The sequence below is a fragment of the Saccopteryx bilineata genome, chromosome 5, assembly GCF_036850765.1.
Source record: "Saccopteryx bilineata isolate mSacBil1 chromosome 5, mSacBil1_pri_phased_curated, whole genome shotgun sequence".
Classification (NCBI taxonomy): Eukaryota; Metazoa; Chordata; class Mammalia; order Chiroptera; family Emballonuridae; genus Saccopteryx; species Saccopteryx bilineata.
This window is the reverse complement of record NC_089494.1, coordinates 128995547-129007979: the sequence shown is the minus strand read 5'-3', so window position 1 is coordinate 129007979 and position 12433 is coordinate 128995547. Positions and strand designations below refer to the sequence as shown.

Here is a 12433-nt window from a genome sequence, read left to right as displayed (position 1 = left end):
CAACAAAGTGTTGATGTAAGAGAAAGTATCTGAATAAAATATCTGAATAAAATACTTTTAAAGTTTGTAAAGTGTTTAAAGTGTGTAAAGTGTTCTCTAAAATATTAATACTTTTTACATGGATGCTTACTAATAAAAACAATACCTAGAAAAAAAACCCAATATTTAGAACTATGAAGATACAATATCATTATTTTTGGTTCAGACAGACCAAATAAAACACAAGTACTTTGTGATATTGTTTATATTTTTTGAGGCTGAGGATTACTTGGGGATCTTTTTCCTGTTGTCACATTATTCATTATTTTGGTAATTTCATACAACTGACATGATTATCGTGACTATTAGAAAGTATGCATGCCCTGGCTGGTTGGCTCGGTTGTTTAGAAAATCACCCCATTATGGAAAGGTTGTCGGTTTGAACCCTGGTCAGGGCACATACAGAAACAGAATGATGTTTCTGTCTATCTGTCTCTGAAATCAATTAATAAAAAAATTTTGTTTGTTTGTTTTATGTGCCTTGACCACGGGCCTTCAGCAGACCGAGTAACCCCTTGCTCAAGCCAGCGACCTTGGGTCCAAGCTGGTGAGCCTTGCTCAAACCAGGTGAGCCCTCACTCAAGCTGGCGACCTCAGGGTCTCGAACCTGGGTCTTCCGCATCCCAGTCCGACGCTCTATCCACTGTGCCACCGCCTGGTCAGGCTAATAAAAAAACATTATAAAAAAAAAAAAAAGTATGACCTGTGGTGGCACAGTGAATAAAGCATCGACCTGGAACACTGAGGTTGCCAGTTCAAAACCCCAGGCTTGCCCAGTCAAGGCACACACAAGAAGCAACTATGAACTGATGCTTCTCTCTCTCCTCTCTCTAAAATCAATAAATAAAACCTTAGCCTGACCAGGAAATAGTGCGGTAGATAGAGTACCAACTTGGGGCACTAAGGACCCAGGTTCAAAACCACAGGGTTGCTGGCTTGAGCGTGGACTTATCTGGTTTGAGTGCAGGTTCGCCAGCTTGAGCTCAGGTTATTGGCTTGTGTGTGGGGTCATAGACATGACTCATGGTCACTGGCTTGAGCCCAAATGTAGCTGGCTTGAACCCAAGGTCACTGGCTTGAGCAAGGAGTTACTGGCTCAGCAAAAGCCCCTAGTCAAGGCACATATGAGAAAACAATCAATGAACAACTAAAGTGTTGTAACTATGAGTTGATGCTTCTCATCTCCCTCCCTTCCTGTCTCTCTCTTTCTCTAAATAAAAAAAAAGGGGGGGGGGAAGTATGCTCTATTTCTCACTACCAAAATAAGCAGTTATAAATCAAGGCAGATGGTAGCACACACTATTGTGTTTGATTGGAATGAGAGGTATCAGTATGAACTCGTGGTTTTTAACACACACACAGATTAAAAGATAGGGACATAAACCTAGAAGTTTATGTATGCATGGATTAGTATACATAAATATACTTTTAGCTCTGTCACTAAGAGGGCCTAGGAGCAATGACCCAGTGACAATGATCACATGTAGCATCAGATTTTGGTGTCTAAACACCATTCTCCAATAAAAGGTATCAGAGCTCCTTGGAGAAATAATTGATTTCAGGGCTGCAGCAGAGAAAATACAAGATCCTAATGAAAAAGAAATGGAGTATGTTGAAAGACAAAGGGTCCACCTTGAAGGCCACAGCTTGAATAATTTGAGCAACAAAATAAATAATATTAGATTATAAACCACAGAATAAAAAAACTATCTATAGCTGATCTGTGGTGGCACAGTGGGTAAAGTGTCGACCTGCAATGCTGAGGGCACTGACTCGAATCACTGCCTTGCCTGGTCAAGGCACATATAAAAAACAATTACTATGAGTTGATGCTTCCCAGGTCTCCACCTCCCTTCTCTCTCTTCCCCTCTGTGTAAAATCAATAAATAAAATATTTTAAAAATAAATTCTCTTGGCCCTGGCTGTTTGGCTCAGTTGTAGAGCATCAGCCCATGTGTGGATGTCCCGGGTTTGATTCCTGGTCAAGGCATGCAGGAGAAGCGCCCATGTACTTCTCCACCCTGCCCTCTTTCATTTCTCTATCTCTCAATCTTTGGTTCTACCCCTCCTGCAGCCATGGCTCAACTGGAGAAAGCTGGTCCCAGGCACTAAAGATGGCTCCATTGCCTCCGCCTCAAGTGCTAAGAAAATCTCAGTTGGAGCAATTGAGCAATGGCTCCCGATGGGCAGAGCATCGCCTCCTAGTGGGGTTGCCAAGTGGATCCCAGTTGGGGTGCATGCGGGAGTCTGTCCATGCCTCCCCTCCCCTCACTGAATTAAAATAAATTCTCTCTATCCATTAAAGAACATTTTTTAATTTTATTTACTTATTTATTTTTTAAGTGAGAAGAGGAGAGACAGTGAGAAAAGACTTCCACATGCACCTCTACTGGGATCAACCTGGCAACCCCTAACTGGGGCTGATGCTTGAATCAATCGAGCTATTTTTAGCTCCTGAGGCTGATGCGCTCAGACCAATGAGCTATCCTCAGTACCCAAGGCCAATGCTGGAACCAAGCCATCGGCTGTAGAAGGGGAAGAAGGAAGAAAAGGGGAGGGAAAGGGGGAAAGCAGCAGATAGTTGCTTCTCCTGTTTGTCCTGACCAGGAATCAAATCTGGGACATCTATATGCCAAGGCAATGCTCTACCACTGAGCCAACTGGCCAGGGGCAGAAGATTCTCTTTAAAAAAAAAAAACTAACTATAACTCAATACTGATATAAACAAATTACCAAATAAATACATGCAGTGAGGGGGTAGTTCTCCCTTATAAAAGAATTCCAATTAATAAATGTAGAAGGAAATGAAAAAAATATAAAATCACCTTCAGGTGAACCCCACTATAATTCTTACAGGCAATATCTACCAAAGAATGCTTCAATGAGTGGGCAAAAGTTTGAGAACAAGACATCTGCATACTTTCAAAATATCTCCCCAAGACAGCTAATATTTACAAAGAGGGGAATAGTAACTTTACAGGTAGAGAAATTTACCAGAAAGGACCTGAAACAAACAGTTTGTTTTACCTCTAACAGGAGAGTCTGACATCCTGTACCCATAATATGAGGCACTGGGTAGGATGCAGTATCACTTCTGTGGCATTGTGCCAAAAACGCATAACCCCAATCTAGTCATGGCAAACTCAAATTGAGAGACAGTCTACAAAGTAACCAACCAGTCACACTCATCCCAAGTGTGAAGGTCATGCAAGATAAGAAAACATGATCACGTATCAGAAACAACTAAATGCCTTGTCTGATCCTAGATCAAATCCTGAAACAGGAAAAGGATATTAGTAGGAAAACTGGGGAGATTCAAATAAGGTCTGTAATGTAGTTAGTAGTATTGTACCAGTGTTAATTTCCTGGTTTTGATCATTGTGTTCTGGATATGTAAGTTAACATCAGGGAAAGCTGGGTGAAGGGTGTATCTGAGCTCTCTGTACTATTTTTTGCAGCTTCTCTGTAAGTCTAAAATTATTTCAAAAAAATTTTTAATGTTTTTACATATTCTGTACATTTTCTCCTTCAACTGAATTAAAACAAAATTGAAATATTCAAGAAATATTTATACAGAGTAAACCCAACATTTCATTATTTGAAAAATAACCTACATTAGAACAAGATTTAAGGCCCTGGCCAGTTGGATCAGTGGTAGAGCATCAGCCCAGCGTGTAGATGTCCCAAGTTCGATTCCTGGTCAGGGCTCACAGGAGAAGAACCCATCTGTATCTCTACCCCTCCCCTCTCGCTTCTCTCTCTCTCTCTCTTCCCTCCTGCAACCATGGCTGAATTGGAGAAACTTGGCCCTGGGCTCTGAGGATGACTCCATGGCCTCTCCCTCTAAAAAGAGCTCAGCTGCTGAGCAACGAAGCAACACTACAGATGGGCAGGGCATCGCCCCCTAGTGGGCTTGCCGGGTGAATCCCAGTCGGGGTGTATGCAAGAGTCTGTCTATGCCTCCCCTCCTCGCACTGAATTAAAAAAAAAAAAAAAAAAAATATATATATATATATATATATATATATATATACTTAAGCCACTGAGTTAATGTAAACATTAAATATTTCCTATAGCCTGACCTGTGGTGGCGCAGTGGATAAAGTGTCGACCTGGAAATGCTGAGGTCGCAGGTTCGAAACCCTGGGCTTGCCTGGTCAAGGCACATATGGGAGTTGATGCTTCCAGCTCCTCCCCCCCTTCTCTCTCTCTGTCTCTCCTTGCTCTCTCGCTCTCTCCCTCTCCTCTCTAAAATGAATAAATAAATAAAAAAAATTAAATATTTCCTATATTCCAGACCTCTTCCAGGGGCTAGAAATGTTGCCCTCAGGAAGCTTTCAGCTGATAAAAGAAACAAAAACGATAAAATGTCAACCTAATTGATGAAAAATTCTGACATGCCCAGCTGAGTACTGAGTTATCCTGAAATGCCAAGGTTGCAGGTTCAATCTCTGGTCAGGGCCAACAAATGCACAACTAAATGGAACAACAAGAATGCTTCTCTCGCCTGACCAGGCGGTGGCGCAGTGGATAGAGCATCGGACTGGGATGCCAAGGACCCAGGTTTGAGACCCCGAGGTCACCAGCTTGAGCGGGGGCTCATCTGGTTTGAGCAAAAAAAAGCTCCCCAGCTTGGACCCAAGGTTGCTGGCTCAAGCAAGGGGTTACTCTGTCACATATGAGAAAGCAATCAATGAACAACTAAGGTGCCGCAATGTGCAACAAAAAAAACTAATTATTGATGCTTCTCATCTCTCCGTCCCTGTCTGTCTGTCCCTATCTATCCCTCTCGCTAACTCTCTCTGTGTAAAAAAAAAAAAAAAAAAAAACTTCTCTCTCCCCTCCCCCCACTGTCTATGTCTCAGGTAAATCAATTAAATAAATAGATTTATTTTTTAAAATCCTGACACAGAGACTATAATCTAATGATTAAATAACAACAGTAACGTCATTTATACTGTTAAAGTATATAAATGAAAATCCTTTGGATAATTCAATCTTCAAATAGGTCATTAATACCTATATATTTACAGAGTTTAAGTAACTTAAACTTTCTACACATTTCATACAGTGGTCTTATATATAATAATTAGTGTCTAAAGCTTCAGAAAGTACTATTAAATATTTTCTATTAAAGATTATATTTCTCCAGTGTAAAAAATAGTTACTTACTTTAATCTTAGGCAAAAAAAAAAGAAGAATAGAAAGGAAACAATAATAAAAATAACCACAAAAATCAGACTAAACAGTTCTTGAACCAAGGACAATCTCAGAAAAAAACAGGTAAATCAATTTATATAGAAAGTATCCGGCTAAAGGCAACTAATTGAAAAACAAAATGTCATTCAACACAGAAAGTATAATTTCAGGGGAGAACACAATATAAGTCCAGATTTTTAACTCTTCAAAGTAATAATGCTTAAAGTAACTGAGAACGAGAAAATATCCCATTGCTCCTCTTTCAGATGACTCAATCAACAGGGTTCCACTGCAGCCCAATAGTTGTTGCAGATGCTAACATGGTGATCTTAACACCACTCACTTCAAAACTTTTAAGAATCAGAGGAACTGCATGGTTCCAGTGCCTCCAATAGGCCTTTACAAATCAAAGTAGTGACACAGGATGAAATCTATATATTGAAGTCAGTAACACAAAGATTATACAAACATCTGCAGTGTAATAGAAACATTACTATTATGATTCAAACCCAGGCAAGGAGCCAGATCACTCTAAACCAGGGACAGTCAACCTTTTTATACCTACCACCCACTTTTGTTAGTAGTAAAATTTTCTAATCGCCCACCGGTTCCACAGTAATGGAGATTTATAAAGTAGGGAAGTAGCTTTACTTTATAAAATTTATAAAGCAGAGTTACAGCAAGTTAAGGCATATAATAATTATTACTTACCAAGTACTTTATGCAGGATTTTCACTAAGTTTGGCAGAATAAATCTTTATAAAACAACTTACTATAGTTAAATCTTTTTATTTATACTTTGGTTGCTCTGCTACCGCCCACCATGAAAGCTGGAACGCCCACTAGTGGGTGGTAGGGATCAGGTTGACTACCACTGCTTTAAACAGATAATGTGATTAATCGACTACGGAGAGAGAATGCAGCCATACGTCTCAAATATCAATAACTCGTTATAAATCTCATGATAACATTTCAAATTTCTGCTTGCTTTCCCCAAGAACAATTTGCCAGTCAAAAATCTTCAAAATATGAAGACTCAAGGCCTGATCCTGTCATCGGTGTACTTGAATTTAACTGATGGTATGTATATACGTGAAAACACTGCTTTCAATAATAATCAAATATTTTTCCAGTATATAAAGAGAAGAGACAGCTAAGCAAGGGTGAACACACATAAAAAAACCACAATGCAAACTTCTGTAAAAAGTCTCACAAAAACCTCTTTCAACAACTCCACATCTGTAGGTCCAAAACGCAAAGAAGGCACAGGCCAAGTCAGAAAATGGTGCCGGGGTCCATGACTTTCTCCTCTGCATTCTTTCTTTAAATGGTCCCATCTGTTTCACAACCTTTAAACACTATTTAATCCTCTTAAAAAAAAAAAAGGTGTCAAAGCAGGTGAAGTATGCTACCACTCTTGCAAAGTGGAGAGAAGAATACATATTTGCTTATGTACGCAAAAAATGTATCTTTGGAAGTACAGTATATATAAGAAAACACTAACATTGTTTGGCTCTGACCAAAACTGGATGATGGAAGACAAAGAACAGATTTTCATGCTGTATCCCATTTTGAATCATAAAAACATAAATATAATAAACCCAACAGATAAATGCTGACACGGCCTCGTCTCTTTCTCTCCTCAGAATTTAAGGCCCACAAAGGCAGACGTTTTCATCTAGTCACTACTCTAATCCCACTGCCTGGTCCACAGCTGGTACTTGAAAAATATTTTGAATGAATGACTCTGTAAACTCTCCACTAAATTCCAGATTTAGATATGCAACTTCCTACTTCTAACCTCTGCATGAACATCTAATAGTTTCTACTTAACATGGACACTCCTATGTAATAGCTTGCTTCATCACTTTCTCCCCATTCCAATACATGGTGCCACCACCCTCCAGCTGATGCCTTGAACCCAGGAACCACTGGTCCTGTCCAACTGCACTTCCATCCAAACCACAGTCAATAAATACCTGTAACTCCAAAATGTATCTCAAAACCCTTTTTCCTTGTCTCTGACACTCCAGGCACTACTCTACTCACTAGTCTCCCTGCTTCCTTTTCCTCTTATCCCATCTTCTCCATGGTCAGCTTGTAAGTCAAGCTCCACCACTCCCAGATTTGCAAAATTTGTGATAGCTTTTCAATGTGCTTTAAAAATAAAAGTCAAAGTCCTATGGACAAGAAGAGCTCACATGATCAAGCGCCTGCTGTGACCTTACCTCTTGTCTCTTACAAGGGCCCTCACCTAGAGTCCTTCAGTTTGCTGAACCCAAGCTCGACACTACCTGTGGGTATTTTCATTTGCTGCTCCCTCTAAGAGAAACATTTCAAAGGCTAACTACCTCTCACTTTCCAGGTATCAGGTTAAAGGTCACCTCAGACAGGTCTTTCCTGACCACAGCATGGGATGTAGTCTCCCAGTCATGACCACAACTCCCTGTTCTATTTCCTTTATTTCAATTTCTCATTGACTGTCTATGTCTCCCTCTCCCACCACCAGAACTGAAAACTCCAGGTGGGCAGAAATGTCAACGTCTTCTGTGTGGCATAAGACAGGTGCCTAATACTATTTAACTGATAAATAAGGCAAAACTGACTATAAAGGAAGTTCACATTTAATTTAGTGACACACTGGTGAACATGAAAGACACGGATAGACTAATTTCACTCACAAAACACTGAAAATCATCAGAGTGGGAAAGAAGAGGATTTCAGATGTGCAAGTAAATACTGAAACACACAGAAAAGGTATTTTTCACGCACACTATGTGAACGCACACTTGTAGAAATGTTCCCACAACTTGTAAACAACATCTGGAAATATATATATATATTAAAGGATCACTCAAGACACTGCGTGCATCTGTGATTTCATGGGTGACTCTTGTGGAAGGGTCTTCCCAACGCTGCCTTTGGGCAAACAGGGCGAAGGAGAGCCAGCGTGCTCACCGGTCCGTCTTGGGAAGGAAGGTGAAATTCAGAAGGGACAATCGTGTCAGTGTTTTTAAATGCCTACCAGGTCGTCAGCAGACAATCAGCATCAAGTGATCGCTTCCTCTAGTTCAGCACGCACGCAGATTTGGGACGGGTCTAGTTAGACTTGCAGAGGGTCCACAGCACGAGCCTGCAGCGAGTGGTCACTTTCTATCACAGCTCTTCCACATTTAAACTCCCCAAGGGCTGCCTTCCACTGGGACCAATATCCCGTGGAAGACAGGAAAGGCTTGGACAATAAAAAGCCTGCACTTCACAGGTGTTCCGTGCCCGCGCAAGTGTCTGCGGGGTGGCGGGGCCGGCGCGGGAACCCCAAGGTGTCACCCACCGGTCCCCAAGCTCGGGAGCTGCTCCTCCCACGGCCCTCACCCCCGCCGTCTGCAGAAACAAAAGTGGAAATGCCCGGGGTGGGGACGTCGAGCCAGGCCGCCCCGCCCCCGCGCACGGAGGTGCGGGTCCTGGAGAGACACGGCAGGTGAATCCACGCGCGCTCCCCTCGCTTCCTTCAGAGGAAAATGGGGCCGAGGCAGGGGCGGCCCAGGCCGGGGCGGCCCAGGATCCAGCCGCTGGTCGGCCGGGCTCCGGGGTCAGCGTCCTGAGGACAGGGGACACGTGCGGGACCCTGAGGCGCCCGGCCGCTCTCCCCGCCCCTCCCCCTCCGCGCCCCCCACTCCGCCACCCGCCCGGTCCCCGCCACTCTCTGCGGGGAAGGAAGTTTGCCGGCGTCGGCAGCCAGCCCGGACCCCCAGCCGGGTTACCTGATGCGGCAGCGGAGCCGGGGACAAGGGGCCGGGGGCGGGGGCCAGGGGCGGGCGGCGGCCCGCAGGAACCGAGGACGGAGTCCCGGCGAAGAGGGTGGGCGGCGGCGGTGGCTGTCACTCGCGTTCCCCTCTCACCGCGCTGCCATTACTGTGCTGCAGGCGCCTCCCCACCGGCCGCCACCACCCGCGCTCACACGTGGGGGGGCCACGACGACCAGGTGCTGGCGCCTCGCTCACCTGCTGCCGCATGCGGGCATGGAAGAGCCCGCGCGGGGCCGAGGACAAAGACAGGCTGGTGAGTGACCTAGGAGACACAGTCCCCCCGAGGGCCCGGCTTTCCCGATGTACACACGCCCTGCTCTATCTTCCACCGCCACCAAAACCCCCTCGGAACGTGATGGTAGAGTCTATGTACGGCAAGCGAGACGGCCCGCGCTAGTGCAATAGCGAAGCGCTGCCGAGGGCTAGTCTGCGCGGTCGCCTTGGTGGCGCCCTTCCCAGAGCAGGAGAAATCTAGAACCCCCAGGCCCAGGTCCGACGTACTAATAACTATATGTCAGTAGGTGGTGTCAACACAGATAGTTTCCTTTGAGTGGTTTCCGACCTGTGTGAATATTTTCGGGAACCTCCAATTTCTTTGGCACCCAAGGCCACTCTTCAAATCATCGGATAAGCCAAACTGCTTCTCCCTCTGACATACTCCTTTTATAATGGGTTTTCACCTATGAACAAATTCTTTTCAAGTTTACTTATTGATTTTAGAGAGAGAGAGAGAAAAAAATCTATTTGTTATTCTACTTAGTTGTGCATCAATTGATTTGATTCTTGTGTGTGTCCTGACCAGGGATGGAACCCACAACTTCGGTGTGTTGGCATGATGCTCTAACCAATTGAGCTACCTCGCCAGGGTCCACCCGGCAAATTGTGAAGGTTTTTTTGTTTTATTTTGTTTTTTTTGAGAGAGAGAGGGGAGGGGGGAGTGAGATGCGTCAACTGGTAGTTGTTTCACTGTATGTAGTTCATTGATTGCTTCTCATACATGCCTAGGGGGGTGGGGTTCCAGCCGAGATGATGACCCTTTTCTCAAACAAGTGACTTTGGGCTTAAGCCAGCGACCTTGGGATCATGTCAATGAGCCTGCGCTCAAGCCAGCAACTTTGAAGTTTTTAACCTGGGACCTCAGTGTTCCAGGTCAACACTCTATCCACTGTGCCACCACAGGTCAGGTGAATTCTGAGTCTTTACCACTACTACCCTATCTCCCCCCACCTCCCCATCACCATCATCATATCAGTGTAAAGGACTTTCTTCCCTCACAGTTTTAAAGCTATGACCTAACTATGCACCTAGGACCACAATGGAACAAAAGCCTGTCATTATTCCTTATTTGCCTTTCATAGCCACTGGTCACTCTGGTCAGTTCTTTATTTGTACGTTTTGAGCAAGTCTTTCCCTGCCAACGCATTCCTTGAACGATTTGTACCTACTCTTCAAGGCCCACTTCAAACTCTTTCTCCTGATCTGATATACCCTGTCAGTCTTTCTCCTAATCTGTTTCTTGTGGCACTTGAAGTCTGTATTCTGTTTTAATAAAATTATTATACACTAAATTTAATTCATCAGTTTGTTTCCATGACATGACCTTGTTCTCATTCCTTTTTTTTTTCTTTTTCTTTTTTTTTTTTTTTTTTGAGAAAAAGAGACAGGGAGAGAGAGTGAGAAGCATCAACTCGTAGTTGTGTCACTTTAGTTGTCCATTGATTGCTTCTTCTATGTGCCTTGACCAGGGCAAGCTAGTGTCCTCTTGCTCAAGCCAGCAACCTTTGGGCTTAAGCTGGCGAGCTTTGGGAATCAAGTGGATGATTCCCCAACTCAGACCAGTGACCAATGCTGATGAGTCCACATTCAGGGCCAACGACCTCGGGGCTCTGAACTGTCAACCTCAGCATTCTTGGTTGATGCATTATCCACTATACCACACAGGTCAGGCAGTTCTTCCTCTTTTAATTCTGCAATTATCAAACAGTGGTCCTTAGGCCTCTGGAAATTGCAAGCTGTTCTGGAGTCTTGAGGTTAAAAACAATCTTTGTAATAGTACATGCTTGTAGTCTTTTTTCTTGGGTCCACATTGGTACTGATGGTGTATTAAACAGTAGTAATACTGCTGACACTGTCTTATCAGAAATTCAGAGGGTGGCACATTGTCACTGATCATTATCAATCACTATATATTTGCTGCCAGTATTTTTTTTTAGTTGATTTAGGAATATCCTTGATGGAGTACTAAAAAGTATTAATCCTATAAATGTCAATCCTTGTGTCCACATCTTTCTAACATTCTGTGAGAAGAAATGGGAAGTCCACATGCAAGAATGACCGTGGAAGAGGCCACCTGTATGGCTGAGCAGCGAGCGGAATTCTCTGCTTTTTTCATGGAACATTGTTTTCCTTGAAAGAACAACTGACAAATAATGTTATGTAGACTTGGGAAATGACAACTGTTTCTCCTCCAACATGAACAAAATGAGCCTAAAATTTCAAGCAAAACAGCCAACAGTACTGGCTACCAGCGATCAAATTAAGCTTTCAAATGAAATCTGAAAATTGGGAAAATATGTTTATCATCATGAGTTTGACAGTTTAAAGACTTTTCTAATGAAATGGTAGTGCAATTAATGAATATGACTTTCTGGTATTGTATGAGGTATGGATCATCTGCATGACACAATGAACTAATATTTTCCAAATGACCAATGCAGGGCATTACAAAATCATGCATGGATAGAAAATCCATTCAGGTCCTGGCTGGATAGCTCAGTTGGTTAGAGCACTGTCCTGATATGTGAAGGCTGCAGTTTCCATCTCCTGTCAGGCCACATACAAGAATCAACAATCAATGCATAAATAGGTGTAACAACAAATCGTGTGTCTCCCTTTCTCACTCTCTCTCTCAAAAAAAAATCCATTCAAAGTGCAAGATAGACCAACGGATAGATATGTGTGCATGTGCATGCAAATGCACAGACACAAAAGTAGTCCTTGATGTGGCTAAAGGTTACAACTAACCTTTAAGAAATGACCACTTGTCAAATGTTCTGTAGTGTCATAGAGGACTATCCACACTTATCCAAAATACTTAAATTCTCTCTCTAAAGCCTTCTATATTCTTCATATACTTCAACCATAAAGAACCTAGAGATCTTCTATTAAGCCAGTTATAAAAGAGATATGATATACAATATGTAATTCTTACTAAAACTTATTTTGAAAAAATACTTTTCATAAAAACATGCAATTTATATTAACATGTTTGTGTTTATTATTTTTAATAAATAGACTTTTAAATTTCTTATTTAATTGATTGATTTTTAGGGAGAGAGAGAGACGATTTATTGTTCCATTTATTTATACATTCATGAGTTGATTTGTGT

General features: G+C 42.7%; 1 protein-coding gene across 3 annotated transcripts in view; it reads right to left on the bottom strand.

The window, feature by feature from the left end:
* CUL2 (cullin 2) overlaps window positions 1-9357 on the bottom strand; it is a 122326-nt gene extending 112969 nt beyond the window's left edge. Inside the window, exon 1 of one of the 3 annotated variants that reach the window (XM_066280203.1) lies at window positions 9240-9357. The gene's annotated coding sequence lies outside the window, so the exon portion shown is untranslated. Of the gene's footprint in view, window positions 1-8263; window positions 8286-8999; window positions 9169-9239 lie in introns of those variants that run through there. The other 2 variants (XM_066280202.1, XM_066280204.1) reach the window with 2 other exon arrangements.
* Window positions 9358-12433: the final 3076 nt, after the last annotated feature.